This window comes from Vitis riparia, chromosome 14 (assembly GCF_004353265.1).
Source record: "Vitis riparia cultivar Riparia Gloire de Montpellier isolate 1030 chromosome 14, EGFV_Vit.rip_1.0, whole genome shotgun sequence".
NCBI classification, from domain to species: Eukaryota; Viridiplantae; Streptophyta; class Magnoliopsida; order Vitales; family Vitaceae; genus Vitis; species Vitis riparia.
Window position 1 is genome coordinate 25,399,883 of NC_048444.1, and position 17,148 is coordinate 25,417,030.

General features: G+C 32.9%; 1 pseudogene; it reads left to right on the top strand.

The window, feature by feature from the left end:
• Window positions 1-933: 933 nt before the first annotated feature.
• LOC117930587 lies at window positions 934-16,679 on the top strand (annotated as a pseudogene).
• Window positions 16,680-17,148: the final 469 nt, after the last annotated feature.

Here is a 17,148-nt window from a genome sequence, read left to right on the forward strand (position 1 = left end):
AACATATTCTATTGGAAATCATATTGCAGTATATACATATCATATCCTATATTATCTCAGATTTTTAGAAGAATTGTTGGATTGATATTCAATAAATAAATATCTCCTAGGGACAATTGTGTTTTGGATCAGTTGAACCGAAAAATTAAGCTTTGGTCCATATAAGTTCACTATTTAAGCCCAAGACCCAGAAGAAGTGTGTAAATTGAGAAGAAGAATATGAATTTTTTACTTTTCCAGAAATGACATTTGCTCACTATGAAAAAAAAAGAGTAGAAAAACATTAATTTAAATTTTATTCCTTCTGTAAACCTTAATAAAATTTAATATAATTTAGTGATTTGGAAAAAAATACACCATTTTCCAAAAAACTAAAAAATAAATTATTATTATTATTATTATTATTATTATTATTATTTAAAAATCAAATATCTTGGAAAATATATATATTTTTAAAATTGTGTATATAAAAATAACTAAAAATATGTCAAATTTATTTTTAAAAAATGATATTTTTAGAATACATTTTTTTTTAAATTAGTTTTCTAAAAATAATAAATTTTCAGAATAATTATTAAAAAAAATTAAGATAAAAAAGTTTGTCATAATTATTATGATAGATAATAGTTTTAAAGGGTATATTAGTCTTTTAATATTTTATATCCTCGTCAAAACTTAATTTTTGGGCCCGTCCAAAACACAACTATTCCTATCTCCTAAACTTTGGTAGGTAAGACATGAATTATTGGTGGGCCCAAGCTTTTATTTCGGAGGGGAGGAGTTGGTGATCATACATCATTCTACTATTTCCAACACAACTAACTTTCTCACATATTGATTAGCAATCACCAACGCAAACAACTTTCTCTCATGTTGATTAGCAATAATCACCAAACACTATCCAAACTTGAGGCTTAAACTCTGACTCTTATCATGGACACAGCAAGCATAGGAGACGGTCTTCTTATTGAAGAAAAAGCTCCTGGCGAACTTAATGGAGGCATTGGCGGCAGCAGTTGTGGCGCTTCCTCCTCCGTCACAGCTGTTGTTGTCTTCAGTACGGCGGTTGCTGTCTGCGCTTCCTTCACATATGGCTGCTCTGTAAGTACAATTCATTGACATAGCAAAAGAAGAATAAAACCAAAAACAATTAAATATCTGAATTTTTGGAGAGAAGTAATTTGAGATGAAGTACTTTTGTAAAAGATGTGACTAGAAATGGTCTTGAATCGGAGATTTTTGGCAGGCTTGGCAGTGTTTAAATAGAGCTCCGTCCGTATAGAAAAAATGCTAGTGTGATATTATATAGGATTTTTATTTTTATTTTCTTTTAATTTTGTCTTTGTACGTCATGAAATACCGATTAAATTTCAATTATTAATGATGTGTTTATGAACATTTTTATTAATCAAATTATATTTAACAATTTGTTTCTGTTTTTTTTAATCAATTTTTAATATTTCAAAGTAAAAATAAAAAAAAATAATGTTATCAAAACTTTATAATTCATATGTATTTTTTTTTCAAATAGATTTTGAAATAAGAAATTATCACTTACTTACTTCTCAATCTTACTTACCAAATAAATAATAACATTAACACTTATGTACCTCTCAATCTTAGGGGTCTCCGATAAAACTTAATATTTATTAATTAATTATTTAAGTTGATTTTAAGTTAAATTATACTTAAATTTTGGTTTTAAACTTTTTATTTAATTTTTTACTTTAAATATTAAAGTTGTTTAATAAAATTAATTTAAATTTGTTTTAAATCATCAAATTAACATATTTACCCTCAAAAATTATAATTAGGGTAAAAAAGATCAATTAATATTGGAGGTCGTGAAATGGTAAAAGAGGCTATAGAGGTAATTAAGACAAATGAGGGTAAAAATGTAGAATGCAAATGTGTACTTAAAAATAAATTAATTGTTTTTACTTGTTACTTAAAGTTGTTTTTTACTTTAAATTATATCATTTAGTTATTTTACCAAATATATTTAATTTATTTAACGATTTAAATTAAATTAAATTATTAAGTCACTTTAAGTTATTAAATTGATTTACCAAACATCCATTAACTTTTTTTTTTTTTTTTCTCACTTTTTTTAACCATCTCTTCATAGCATTGAAGTACTTGCGGTAAACAAGGTGGAAGACATGGTCAATTTAGAGTGTTCTTACTTGGAGCAGAAAATTGAACAAGAAAAAATAACATAGAGATTGAAAAGAAAATGAAATGAGCTTTGACTTGGATGAATATTCACATAGTTTACTAAATTTAATCGAACTTGTGGTTGGTGATTCATATTGGTTGATTTGTAGGCTGGATATTCATCACATGCTGAGTCTGGAATCGTGGATGACCTAGGCCTCTCGGTGGCTCAGGTAACTATATTAAGCAACAAATGAAGAAAATTATGAGAGCCGTAATTCATATGAGCTTGAGATACATTTTTATGGCATTATTATCTCAATAACTTAAGCTTTTGAATAAAAAAGTGTACCTCACTCAACAGACATATTTTCTCTACCTCTGAGGAGCATAACCCCGTCTGAAAGATATCCACTTGTCCTCTCAAATGCCGTATAAACATTTTTCAATATGATTCCACCTCACCTCAGATGTGGTTGTTCCCCAGCATTGTAAAATTCAGCTGGTACCATCTTCTCATTTTGATTGCTTTTCTCTCTTTATTTTGATCTCATTTCGCAGTATTCAGTTTTTGGTTCAATACTGACCGTTGGAGGAATAATAGGTTCAGCAGCAAGCGGGAAGATTACAGACCTTCTGGGTCGGAGACGGGTAAGTTTTATATATAAATTTCCAACTTCAAAAACTTTACAAACTCATCGATTCTTTTCAGTTTTGGTTTCCTTGTAATGCAGACATTGTGGTTTTCTGATGTATTCTTGACTATGGGGTGACTTGCAATAACATTCGCCAAGGTTTCTAGCTTTTCCTTCCATATCCAATAATCTTTACTTGAAATAGGAGTTTGGAAATCACTGTTGTAGCAATGGGAGTAATTCTCTTATTAATTTCATCCTGTGCTGCCAAAACATATTGAATGGCGACATATTCTAGATGCACTAATATCAACCAAGCTGTTTATATTTTTTCTTGAGAGTTTGGCTAATATGAAATTGCACTGCTTATTGGTGGCTGGACTTGGGAAGATTTTCAATTGGATTTGGAATTGGGCTTATTTTTTACGCGGTAAATGTGATAGTTATATTTAATATACCTACTCATGTGATGTTTAACAGTTCTCAACATTTCCATTACAAATCAGGTACCTATATATCACAGAAATTACACCCAAGGACCTTCGGAGAGGGTTTGCATCAGTGGACACGGTAAATTAAAACCATTGTTGACTTGGATCAAATGACCGACTGAGTGCTTATGGGCTTCTATATTCCCATCTCTTCTACTGTTGATGGTATGTTGCGGGTTTTCACTGACCTTTTTTGTAGGAACTATTATTTCTTGGCGCATCTTGGCCTTAATTGGTAACTTTCTAATGCTGTTTTGCTGCTTGAATTCAATGCAAGGGTTGTTCCATGACAATAGCTTCTTTTGCATGTCATTTTCAGGAGCAATTCCGTGTATATTACAGGTTATAGGTTTATTCCTCATTCCAGAGTCTCCTAGATGGCTAGTGAGTGCAGTTAAGATTTTGTTGAGGGTCATTGTATGGAGTTCCTGGAACATTTTCCAAACTCATGACAGCTGGATTTAGTGAAACATATTTACACAGATTGTCCTTTTCTTCCATTAAGTGAATGAGGTAAGGAAAAAAAATAGTTAGCGTCTTTTAGAAATTGTCTGCAGGCAAAGATTAGTCGAGACAAGGAGTTAGAGACCGCTTTGCAGAGGCTAAGGGGAATGGACACTAACATTTCTCAGGAAGCAGCGGAAATCAAAGTAACACTTCATTGTTATGTGCTCATGAAAGAATAAATTTACTAAATCAAAGGAATTGTTTCATGTGTTCTTATCTAGCATTGTTATTTGGATTCATCTTATTTTATAGGACTATACAGAAACCTTTCATCAGCTCTCAGAAAATAGATTCATAGACTTGTTCCAGCGGAAATATGTCCATTCACTTACCGTAAGCCTAAAAAGATTCCTCTACGGTGGCATTTTTCCTTTTAATGGTGAGCTAGCCTGACTTTAAATGGATTATTCCCATTGACTTCAGACTGGAGTTGGGTTGATGGTGCTACCACAATTTGGGGGAAGCAGTGCTAGCTATAGCCTATTGTGCAAGTTCCATCTTTGAATTGGCTGGTAAGTTGACAACCTTCAGCATTTCTTCAAATTATCAATGAGGGAGAAAAACAAAGCATGGAGAAATGAAAGACATGAATCTGGTTTGTGACAGATTTTTCAAGTCCTTTTGGAACTAGAGCAGTGGCTATTCTCCAGGTTTTTGACTCTTATTTTATCTCGAACTAGCATATAGGATTCTGCCTCATGCTTTCTCATACATTTATAGATTCTGCTGCAGATTCCAGTGAGTATCTTGGGAATACTCTTAATAGATAAAGCTGGAAGACGACCACTTCCAATGGTTAGGATGCCAATTAAGCATTCTGTTTTCTAGTTTACATCATAGTTGATCAACAATTCAATACTTAGGTCCACCAATATTTGCAGGTTTCTGCAGCTGGAATGTGCTTGAGTTGTTTTATTGTAGGATTGTCATTCTTAATACAGGTTTTTTCTTTAACCAAATTCAAATGCTCCTCCTTTCTGTCATCTTTATAAAAAGACCATTTCTTGATAAACATCTTCTACAAACAGGACCTGCATCGGTGGAAGGAGTTCACTCCTATTTTGCTGCTTATTGGTATATTGGTAATGTAGCTAAAAGACGGTTGTTTATCTCAAATTAATTTTATCCCACATCTTCCCTCAGGTTACTGACCAATTAGGATCCCAAGTCAGAAGAGCTTCAAGACAGTTCTAATTTGTGTTCTTTGTCAGTTTGGAAGGTCTGTCTAATGCTCTTTATACTCATGATAATCCTCGAACAGTAACAACCGCATTGCTTTAGTCTCTCTCCAGATCCCCCTACATGTCAAAAATTCCCTTCCGTTTAAATCATATCCTGGTAAGATAGATGGGGTGGGTTTGGTTTCAGCTGATTCTTTACGGACTGAAAATTGAATATTTTTATGAACTGCTTAATTCTGCAATCAGGCATATTCGGCGAGTTTCTACATGGGCATGGCAGGACTACCATTGGATGTCATGTCAGAGGTAGGTAAATTTTATTGGCCATGAACTTTAGTCCAACAGATATTTGTGGAGTATAACTTGGGCAAGAAGTTCAAATTTATATCTAATATTAACGGATGAGATTTTCTTCCAGATATATCCAATAAATGTAAAAGGCTCAGCAGGAAGCCTGGTTACTTTTTCCAAGTGGTTCTCTTCTTGGATAGTAACCTACACTTTCAACTTCGTATTTGAATGGAGCTCAGCAGGTCCCCTCTCTCTCTCTCTCTCTCTCTCTCTCTCTGTTTTTTGTTTCTTCTCTTTTAATGCAGAGACATGTATGTTTTGACTATACATGCTACTTCAGGAGCATTCTTCTTGTTCTCAATTGTCTGTGGTGCAACCGTACTATTTGTTGCAAAGCTGGTACCAGAGACCAAGGGGCGAAGGCTGGAAGAAATACAAGCAACAATGACCCATTTTCTTTGATAAATTAAAGTTGGCTTCTCAGAGGAGAATGAGAATTGTAATGGATCAAAGCCTCAGCGCAGTCGTATGCAATCACATTTCCTTGCAGTGTGTACCATGTCTATGTCACACTTCCAGTTGGAGAGAAATGAAAGATAAAATACTGATTCCATAAGCTACGATGGCTTTGAATTTTTAGGCTTTGTCAGAATTTGAATCTCACATTTCACATTCTTTGAAGGTAGGAGGTCCAAGGTTATTGAATTGCTGGAACACTTCCAATTACTCCTTTCCAATGGTAGCTTCAATTCACTAAAAGAACCATGGGTATTAGATAAAGTCTATGAAGATGTCTATTAATTAATTTTGTACCTCTGATGGAAGACATCTCAAATCACTTTTTGTGAGAAGTTTGAGAAATTGTTTTTTCCTAAATTAGAAGAGCAAGAGTTGCTCTTCTAAGGCTCTCCAGACCTTTAGAGCTGTATTCACACCAATGACCATGCTGAGGACTTCCTCAGTCATGTTGCCAAGTAGCCAGGACATGAGTAATCCATCATTGTTTGTCCAGACCAAGAATTGAGAATTCTGTCTTTCTTCTTCGTCAACTGATTGTTCATCTGGTTTCTCATCAATGGATGTGTGATTCCCAAACTTTGTATCAGTGGTAGCACTTGGGATTTCCAGAGGAAAAATTGGTGGAGGTGAGTTTGATTGAAACCAAGCTTGAACACTGATGGAAAGAGTAGATGGTTAATTTTGGTTCTTCAAGAATGGCCATTTTGAAGCCTTGCGTTGATATCATAAAGAATCAGATGAAGAGAATGATCTTGAATGACAAACAATAATGATTTTTCATTATAGGAAAGTGTACAAAAATATATACATAAGATGAAAAAAAATTTAGGAGGAGGAAAGTCAAGTTGCTGCCTTGATTCAAGGATTATGTCGGTTGACCTGGCTAATATACGTGCACAAGGAGTCAGGGGCGGAGCAGGAAAGTGGTTGAGGGGGGCATTATATGGAGCGTATTTCAAGAGGACAGAAGAGCATCAAATTTCTATATAGCTTGGTAGTAAGGTAGCTAGTGGTTGAGGGGGGCATTATATGAAACTTATTTCAAGAGGGCAGAATAGCATCAAATTTTTTATATAGCTTGGTGGTAAGGTAGCTACTTACCTTGTTCAATTCCCACTACCCCTTGGCTCTACTCCTACAAGGAGGTAATTTTGTTACAAAGAATTATTACATCATCTTTTGTTCACCGACAACAAAGTCCATCTCACAGTCCCCAAACTTTTGTCACCACCAGGTCCCCCCACCCCCCCGGGTCTCACACCACCGCCTTTCCCAGCTTCATTGAATGGCTGTTATGAAGTCCAACAATGCACTCACGCACTCACGAAACTTCGCCTTTTATGCTTTCTCTTTCGACCAACTAACTTGTCTTCGTCTTCCACTTTCTTTGCTCCTCACCTCCAAGAAAGTTATGGAGAGAGGGACCAATGTTAGAGGACATGCAACAAGACCTCTTCTTGACGAAGAAAGAACTGAAAACTTCTGCAATAGGGATGACGGTAATGGCAGTGGCAGCAGTTGCAGTGATGCTTCCTCCTTCACAATTGTTCTTGTTTTCAGCGTAGCAGTGGTCTTCTGTGGTTCCTTCACCTTAGGGTGCGCTGTGAGTACAATCTCATGTCGATAGTTTTTGCTCCTTCGCTTCATCTTCGAGCTCTCATTGGTTTTGCTAATATATTTTTTCCCTTTCCATTTTCGGTTTAAACAACCAATGTTTACTAGGAATGGCACTGAAAACTAAATAAAAAATAAAAATATAAGCAAGTTTGACATTTCCATTAATCATTAAACCCACACTATATCTGCAGAAAAAATATCAATGCTTTTACAATCGAATCGAAAAAGTTATCGATTTATTGGTTTATTGTTCACTTGGATTAATTAGTGGTTAACACAGTGACTTTATAAACATATAATTTGTATTTTATTAAAATTAACAAAATAATTATAAAAAATTGTTATATATATATAAAATTAAAATTACTAATAATATTTTATTTTTTATATTTGGTATATTAAATTTAATAATAAAAATGTATTAATATATTCAATTTTATTAAATCGAATATGTATAATAGTTAAATATGAAAATATGTTTAAAATGAAAAAAAAAATTATAATATTTAATTTAATCATATATTTATATATTTTGTTATTTTAAAATTTTAAAAATTATTATTTTAATTAATTTATATTATTTTCATATTTAATATTAATAATTATTATAAGAATAATTATATATAAAAATATTTATATTTATTTAAATGTTTATATAATAATTTTTTTAAAAAATAATATATAAATAATTACCATTTTATTAATCTAATGGCTACTTAGCTGAGTGTCCTCCGTTTGTTTTATCAACCACATGTCTTAGGGTCCACATAAAAACATCTACAAACCACATGTTCAATTTTCCACCATGCAAAAACTCATTTTATTGTAACCAAAATTTATACCACATTGAAAATCTACACACTACATCTACGTAGTATTTATATTTGCACATATGGTTCCCCTTGTTTTATTATAACCAAAATATTTCCTACATGGAAAATCTAGGAACCACATATGTAGTATTTATACCTTCACATATGTTTCCATTTTATATATGTAACATCAAAAATCTATGAACCACACCTATGGTATTTATACCTTCACATATGTTTTCTACAACCACATGTGTATTATCGATACTATATCTTCACATATGTTTTCCACAACCACATGTGTATTATCCACAATATTTTCAGAACTGGACTGGTCATCGAACCGGAAAAGTTACCAGTTCGCGGTTCACTGGTTGGATCGGTGGTCGAACCGTAGTCGAACCACTAACGTTATAAATATATAATTTATGTATTTTTAAAATTAAAAATAATTATAAAAGATTTAAAATATATATGAATAAATTAAAAATCAATAATATTATTTTATATCTTTGATATTATCAAATTAAATGATATTAATATTTTAAATTTTATTAAATGAAATATGTATAATATTTAAATGTAAATATATTAAAAATGAAAAATTTAAACTAATTTTATAATTTTTAAAAATATTATATTATTTTTATTTAATATTATAAAAAATTTTAAAATCCAATATATATTGTTTTGTTTGGCATAATGCATGTAGCCAAGTGGTGTCCAAGTTTGGTTAAGGAACTTGAGGTCCAAGGTTCAAACCCTCTTGGTGGGAAATTTGTTATTTTTTTTTACATTGATATAATGTTAGCAAACCCACATCGGATTTGGAGAGGAAAAAAGATGCAAAGGGTGCTTATAAAAGCTATCCTCAATGAGGGAAAATGGTTGGGTGGGTGTGGGCCTTGTCATAATAAGACAGGGCCCAACATTTGAAGACATTTTATCCGGTGGAGCTCTTCCATTCTTCCAAAATGAGGGGGTTAATTTGAACCGTTTGATTCGTTTAGAACCATCCGAGTCATCGGTCCGACCGTTGGTTTAGGTGGTTTGTGACCAGTTCAATATGTTGAATATGTAAATCGGACCGAAAATACGACCGGTCGACGGTTGAATATGTTGGACTGACGGGTCAGTTTTTAAAACATTGTTATCCATACCTCCCCTTTTATATGTGTAGATGGAATTCATTTATTGAGATAGTTCTTTTAAAATTGGACATTATTACAACACCCAAATGATAAATTTTCATACTAAAATTAAACATAGAGCAAAAATATCTTCCCTGACGTTCTAAATTAAACATATAAAATAAATATAATATATTTCTAAATTTAGCTTTTAAAATATTTTTGTGCTTAAATTGCTTATATTTCGAAAAAGATAAAATAATATTTTGAAAAAGGAAATTAAAATTAATACACAGAAATGAGTTAAATCATGTTTAATTTTTAATTTTCTACAAAAAAAAAAAAAAAAAAAAAATTAACAACTGAAAATCATAAAGAAATGGAGATTTAGCAATATTTTTAATTTTATTTTTAAAATATAACAATTTTTCTAAACTTACCATTATGTTATAAATTATTAAAACTGTAACGCTAGAAAGATAAAAATCTGGCCATGCACTGTCATATTTTTTTACAATTTGAAACCTTCCAACGAACTATGTGGGCAATGTGGAAGTCTATGTATGATATTCCTGCTTTGATCCGGGAAAAATGGGAATACTTCAAACATTTGCTAGTGATAATTATCCGTTCCATGTAGTACTAGCCATGTACGTCATCTGACTTTCACTGAAATAATGGTTTATGAATGACCTGTAGCTTGGATACTCATCACCTGCCGAGTCCGGAATCATGGCTGACCTGGGCCTCTCTATAGCTGGGGTAAGCACTAAATGATTCTAGACCCTCCATTTTGCCACGGATCAACAATGATATAATGGACCATTTGACTAGATATTGGTTTTTAATAATCTGATTTCAAAAATGGATATGTGCCTCTGCCGAATGATTTCGATTAACTCTTGCATGCAAGTTCCATTTTATGATATATTTCCTAATTAATTCACATTTATTTACAATCCACAATGCATAACATAGGAAGCTAATGGACTCCAAAAGCTCCATCATTTATGTTGAAAAGTTATTCAAATTCTTACTTACAATTTTTTAATAAATGAATATCATATATTTAATTACTTACAAGGAAAGTTGTTGTAAATATAATTTAAATATTCTAGGTTATCAGAAAAATAAAAAAGGTTATGAGATATGAGCATGTAAATTAAGCTTATGTCGGATAAATCAAGATATGATGGAAGAGTAGAAGAAATTTAATGGAACTGAGGGTGTTTATGATTTAGGATTATAGATACAAGAAGTTAGGAAACATGGTTTCAAGGCTAATAGTTGTATGTGGTTTTTTTTTTTTTTTTTTCTATCATTCATAATATATTTTATAATATAGTGATATACTCCTCTTTCATTTATCGACATAGAAATGGTTAGCTAAACTACGTTAAAATCTTATGTACCTTAAGTAAATAGTTTTATCTTTATGTTCCTATACTAATATGTTGGAATTAAAGTTTTCACTTATAAAGTAAATGACACAAAAAGTTTTTAATTACTAACACAATAAAATATATGAAAGCTCATGATGAAGACTTCTAGAAGAGTTTAGGTTAAGAATATTTCTAAAAAAACTCAAAGAGAATTAAACACCCAAGAAGGTAGTAAAAATAATTTTGATTCAAGGTATGATCAATTCCTATCTCATTGAAATATGATATATTATACTTTATTATCCATAACAATTACAATCTCTCTTATAGAAAGTTGAAACATTAATGAAGTAATTGAATATGATATATAAGAATAACATAGCATATCTCATTAGATATGCTACCTTGGGATATCATGCCCATTAAATTTAATATTCAAAGATATCATATTCCATTGAAAATCATGTCAACCAATGTAGCCTATGTATCCTAGTTGTTGCTGCTCTTTAGTTATGGATATATATATATCATTCTCCTACCAAAATCATTAAACAATTGAACCTATGCGACTAAAAAACTCATCCACAATGATCCTATCTATCCATCTAGTTTGGTGACCAAGTACTGATGGACTCAAGGCTCTCTAGTTCCTCCTTGGTGCATGCATGCTTTTAAGCCTACAAAAGGTCCAAAAGTAGTCAGCTGATGTTTAGGTTCCTTCTTCCTAGTGCCACAAATTATTTAGGTTATTGTAAGCGAGAATTGCTAAGCCTAGTAGACCACATGTGTAAAGTGCATTTTTTGATAAATTTGTGACCCTCCTTACTTTACAACCAACTGTACCATAATCTCTGATATAATCCATAACATGGGGTGTAGTTTTCTTTTTATGACTCCTAGAGAGGCCTACATTCTAATTGATTGGTGACAAAGATATTATGTACTAAGACCATAATGGAATTGCATACTTGCAATCTATTGAGCAAGCCATGCGTAAGCAGTTGAGACTTGAGACCATAACAACCAATCTGGGCCATGCATATTCGCAGGATTCAAACATGTATTGGTTCTCTTGCTCGCAGATGATCTCTAATCTCCCTTTAAGAGGATTTCTTATGTTTAATACTACTTTGTCACAGATGAGACCAAAAAAAAGAAGGAACTTACAAAAATGCTTGAAAAAAAAATTGATGGTTAACACACTCGTGCAACTATGCCATGATAGAATAAATGTGGACTGACATTATATTAAACATTGTCCAGGATTAAGCTATCTTTTAACATGCAATTTCTGATTTAATCTTGAGTATGGGCCACCTAATGTGTAGAGCCCAATGCCATCGCGGGCTTTAGATGATGAGCCTAAGGCCCGTGAGGCCCAATAACCAATGGGTATGGTCCCTAAGGCAGGAGGGTATAAAAGGGTTTCGGCTTATGTCTTTTGGAATGATGACATCTTTTGAAAAACAAGAATTGTTCTCTCCCGCTCCCATTGCCTGAGAAATAACAGCAAAAAGTGGTACCCTCCATTGCTCTTAGAAGATCCATACCATCTTCATCGAACGCACAAATGGAATCAGGTAGGTACCATTTGGCATAGAGTTTTATGGCATAATTTTCATGTGATTCAAGCATGTGATTCCTGTTTAGATAAATGTATACAACATTGGAGACTGTTTCATGCCATGACCTATGTAATAAAATGGTTTTTGTTTGGTTTAACTAGAATGTACTATTTTTATTGTTCCTGCAATTGTCTCTCTCCCTCTCCCTCCCCCTCCCCTTTTCTCCCTCTCTCTCTTTCAATTGATTATTTTTTTCTCTTTATTTTGATCTCATTTTGCAGTACTCAGTTTTTAGTTCATTATTGACACTTGGGGCAACAATAAGTGGAGTAACAAGTGGGAGGACTACTGACCTTATTGGTCCAAGAGGTGTAAGTATTATGACCCTTCAGTTGGCTCCAGGCCTACTGTAAAGTGATCAACTATAGAAGCTTTACCAACCCTTCCGTTCATGCTAATTTTTGTACGTTGTTCTTGAAAACAGACAATGTGGTTGTCAGAAATATTTTGCTCCACGGGGTGGCTTGCAATAGTATTCGCCAAGGTTTCTTATCTTTTCCTTCTTTTCTTTCCAAATTTTATTTTCTAAATCAAATTTCAAGTTTTCTTTAATTCACCTTCCCTTTAATCGATTTCTTGGAAGAGCGATTTATCATTCAAATGGTTGTCTCATTTCATCCATCTAAGAAGGAACTAGGGGGATATTGATAGGGTGTACCCAGTGAAGCAACACTAAGAAGAAAGTTTTTATCAAACATTAAGAAGAACGTCTTCTTCTTGTGTATTTAACATCAAACATTTATTTGTTGAAATCACATGCTTAGGCTTTGTTGTGCCAACTGAAATTTTAATACAAACAATGTTCATTCAAGAATACAACAATAAAACAATTTACATAAGAGTGCATGAGGCTTTAAGGTGGTTCAGCCAACCATGCTTATATTTGCATATGAGAAAAAATCATTTCATTATATCATAAAGAATATTATAGAGGATAAGAACCGTATACAGTTATTGTGTTACCGAAATATCTTATGTTTCACTAGTACTCCTTATATCTACACCCTGAACCACAAGTCCCCTCGCTCCATGGGTGTTTCACATTCTTCCTCACATCTCTATTCACCTCGTATAACTTGTACAAGTCCATCTTTATCTCTTTTTTTTTTCCCTCATGATTTTGAATATTTATAAAGGTATTTCTTATAACTTTTCTTATTCTAAAAGGAAATCTAATACGACAATTACATATGAATATAGGAAAAGTTCTATTCAATATTATTCACATAAAAAGAATTTATACTAACTAGGAATTTGGGATACTTTTCAACAGGGGCTGCTTCACTCATTTGTAATTCAAAAGATAGATCAAATAGAAAATTTGAAATCACAATAGGAACAAAAAAATTTTTAATTCTCCTTTGAATCTGATTCCTTGCGCATTCTAAATTTTCATAAGAGGAACAGATCATCAAAAAGTTTATTGAACTTTCCAATCTGAACCAATTAAGTCAACTAATATATATACATTTTTAAGGGTGTGGTTAATATGAAATTGAACTGCTTTTTGGAAGGACTATTGGTGGCTCAACTTGGGAAGATTGATAAATGGAATTGGAATTGGGCTTATTTCTTATACGGTAATTGCAACAAGCAAAGTTTGTAGTATGTCTTTAGTATATCCATACATATCTGTAACAGTAATCAATGTTCCTTATATAAAACAGGTACCCATATACATTTCAGAAATCACACCCAAGAATATTAGGGGACTATTTGCATCAGCCCATACGGTAAAACACAACTATTGCAGCCTTAGACTAAAAATCCAATTGAGTCTTTTAACTATATATTGTTAGCTTTACAGTTGGTGTTATGTTGCGGCTTTTCTATGACATTCCTCTTGGGAAATGCTGTCTCTTGGCGCATATTGGCTTTGATTGGTAATTTCATTGTGCTTTTCTGCTGCATATATTGAATTAAAGGGTAGTTTTAAAATGTAATTATATTTTATTTCCTTTTCAGGAAATGCTCCATGTATATTACATATTATTGGTGTATTCTTCATTCCGGAGTCTCCTAGATGGCTGGTGAGCCCAATTCAATTTTTTCCCCATAACCATTTTGTAAATTAAATGAATGATGCAAAGGAAAAAATCAAGCATCCTAAACAAAATAGGACAACCTAATGATTGGAGTAAATGTCTACAGGCAAAGACTGGGAGAGAGAAAGAGTTGGAAGTTGCTTTACAGAGGCTCAGGGGAGAGAACACAGACATTTCTCAAGAGTTAGCTGAAATCAAAGTAGCATTTAAATTCTTGTGTTCATTAATGAAAATTTGTTGTGTTGTTGACATTGCCATTATTATTGGTTTGAACATGAAATAAGATGGTTTCACTTGTTTTTTCAGGACTATACAGAAATCTGTCAACGACTCTCAGAAGATAGAATTCTAGACTTGTTTCAGTGGAAATATGCTCATTCACTTGTAGTGAGTGTCACAAATTAATACTTGGCACGTTTCTTTCTCATGGTTTTCCTGATTCTTTGTTTTTTTTTTTTTTTTTTTTTCATTTTACATATAATTGCAATATGTTCAGGTTGGGGTTGGGTTGATGTTGCTGCAACAACTTGCAGGGTCTGTTGCCATTCCTAGTTATGCAGATTCCATATTTGAATCAGCTGGTAATCAAGGCTTTTCATTGTCTCTTTATATTATGTATTAGGGTATAAAAAGGAACAAAGACGAATGGAAATATGAATTTGAGGTTTATGACAGATTTTTCAAGTACATTCGGGACAACAGCAACTGCTATTATCCAGGTTTCACTCTTGTTCAAGTGTACTTTGATTTGGAAATCTGCTTCATGCTCTTTCTTCCTTTTTCCTTTTTTTTTCTCTTTTTATTTTGTTTTTTCATTCTTTAAAGAAATGTAGACATTCTTTATCAGATTCCAGTAGTTGTTATTGGTGTACTCTTAGCCGATAGATCTGGAAGACGGCCATTGCTAATTGTAAGGACCAGGAGGAATCTGTTTTTAAGCTTGTGACTAGTTGATCAGCAAGTTTGTAGTTATTTTACCAATGTTTGTAGGTTTCTGCAGCTGGAATGTGCTTGAGTTGCTTGATTATAGGAATATCATTCTTATTACAGGTCTTTTCTAAATACAAATTTAAACACTTCTATGTTTTCTTTTCTTTCCAGTTTTCCTCTTCATTTATTTAGATGACCATTTCTGAAAGACCTGATTTTACAAGCAGGATCTTCACAAGTGGAAGGAGCTCACTCCTATTATGGTTCTTATTGGCATGGTGGTAAGGCAACATAGCATAGAAATAAATGTTCATCTAAAATTGTCCTCGTTTTTGTTTTTTCTTTCTTCTTTACTTGGGTTTGTCCATCCACTAGGATGGAAGTCCAGAGGGTATCATGTCTAAGTTATGAGCTTATTAGAGTTTGGAAGGTCTTTATGTGAGGCTCTTTATTCTCCATAATCTTCTTATAGTTGAAACCACCATTACATTAGCGAATGGATAGTTGCAATATATGACCGAAACTGAATTCTTTTCACTTTCATTTCAATCCTTCCTTGGTTACGAGGATCATCCCTTGGTAATTTTGTTTGTCTCTGCTGATCTACAATCAGGCATATTTGGCATGGTACTCACTAGGCTTCAGAGGACTACCATGGGTTATCATTTCAGAGGTAGAGAACTTTGCTAGACAGGAATTCTACATTATTTAGTAGAAATTTAGAACTATAACATTGCACTACGGTTGATATTGCTTGCATATTTTTACTAATTAGAGCTTCTATTTCAGATATATCCAGTAAACATAAAGGGTTCAGCTGGAAGTCTAGTGACTTTCATTCTCTGGTCCTCTTCTACTATTGTCGTGTATGTTTTTAACTTCATCTTTGAATGGAACTCAGCAGGTGATACCTTTCTCTACATCTCTCTTATGTCTCTCCTTACATGTATATATATAGGCTTGTGTTCATGTGTATTTTTATTTATAAAAACAGGTATTTTCATTAAACCATTTCAGGAACATTCTTCATATTCTCAGTCTGTAGTGCTGCAACTGTTCTATTCACCATAAAACTCGTACCAGAAACCAAGGGGCGAACGCTGGAAGAAATACAAGCATCTATGACCCATTTTCTGCAGCACTAACATAAACTTATTGTGCTACATAAGTATTGGAATTAAGAATTTTCTCTGAACATTAATTTGTTAATCTGGTGATGCGAAGTTGGGTACTTTTGGTCATCCTAGCATAATAAATAGTTTGTTATGGATCTTATACCATCTGGTTCACATATTTTCATGTCAAGTTAGACGGATGCTCATTGGAATTTATCTATAATGAGGATGAAATGCTCTATATTGGGGCTGGCATTTCTACATTGAGAGGATATGGAGTTATGTCATATTCCATGCTTGCGACATATTAATTAACATTTCATTGGCAGTCATCCCCCTTCAGTTGAAAGGTTTGGAGGGAATCCATACTATGAAATGCACAACTGATGGACTATGTTGCAGTCACCACCTTAGAAGGTTTTTTATACAATGAAAGGTAACAATTGTATTGGTTGGTGAGTGGCTTAGTGTGGTTGAGAGATGATTTATGAGGCAAATTTGAAGTAGGAGCTGCGAACGCTCAGGTTGGTTAAGCAAACTGATTCATTTGTCTCACCCCAAAATCTCATGATAGTAGGTCGACTCTCTTCTGGTGTCGGCTTAAACTCAAAATGGTTGGAAAAAGCCAACAAAGTAAAAAAAAAAATGGACTGATTGATGGTTGAACTGGTCTGATTGGACAGTCTGCTATGATTTTCAACATATTAAAAA